This window comes from Apis dorsata, unplaced genomic scaffold (assembly GCF_000469605.1).
Source record: "Apis dorsata unplaced genomic scaffold, Apis dorsata 1.3 scaffold_381, whole genome shotgun sequence".
Classification (NCBI taxonomy): Eukaryota; Metazoa; Arthropoda; class Insecta; order Hymenoptera; family Apidae; genus Apis; species Apis dorsata.
Window position 1 is genome coordinate 749,870 of NW_006263643.1, and position 1,090 is coordinate 750,959.

The 1,090-nt window shown below is 19.4% G+C and overlaps 1 protein-coding gene across 2 annotated transcripts in view; it reads left to right on the top strand.

The window, feature by feature from the left end:
- LOC102679959 (carboxypeptidase Q-like) overlaps window positions 1-1,090 on the top strand; it is an 11,706-nt gene that overhangs the window by 6,585 nt on the left and 4,031 nt on the right. The window lies entirely within an intron of this gene.

Below are 1,090 nucleotides of genomic sequence, written 5' to 3' on the forward strand. Positions count from 1 at the left end.
CATATGATAAATTGTTAACATTATTGAATTAAAAATTAATAAAAAAAATAAATTTTAATATATGTATTTATTTATTTATTTGAATTAAAAAATATTTATATTTTTAATTTCTAAAAGAATATTCAGAAACTTTGAAGTATTTTTTTCAAATATTTCATTTACAAACAAATTTTTATCAATAAGAAAAACATTAAATTATACTTTAAAAATAAAAGAAATAGATAAAAATGTTTACTTTAACAAAAAATTTGGAAAAAATATTAATGCAAATTACAAATTAGTCTATTTTGAAATATTATAAGTTTTATACTTTCATGCTTCTATTTTTAAAATGCTTCTATAGTAGATATTATAGCCAATGCTATACACGCGACTATCGCGGCTCGATTAATCTACTTTATAATTGGTCAGTTTTTTATTAATAAGAACTCGTTAACAAAATTTCTGCAAGAGAAAATATTGCTTAAAATTACCTCAAGAATTTTCAACCAACAAATGTTCCCATATTTTTGGAACAACCTATATTTGAATCAATCTGACTAATTGATAAACTTTAAAGTGTTTATACTGTTCAAAATGTAGAAGTTTTTGATATTGTCTAACTTTATTTTATCTATACTATATTTTGAAGATGATACGTGAGCGAAGTATATTCATTTATTAAAATTTTTCTTAATTTTTCAAATTTTTTATCTCTTTTAAATTTTTTTCTACGTTTTTTTTTAGTTTTATCTTTGATTATTTTATCTATATAAGTGTGAATCACTTGTCATTTATGTCAGTTACGATTGAGCAACGAGCTATATGAAATATCCGATAAATTACAACTACGGGATTATAGTAGAAATTAGTTACGTGAAATATCAATAGAGTGTATTATTGATCGAATAATTGTAAAATGGAACAAATAAATCAAATAATTATATTATTGTTTAAAAATAAATAAATTTAATTTTTTAAATTTTGAGTGCGAAAAATAGCATTGAAAATTAATTTTTAAGGTGAACTAAGGATTTATATCTTATTCTTATTTCAATTATAATATATATTTTTTTATTTTTATATCATAAATTTATTAATGAAATATTTC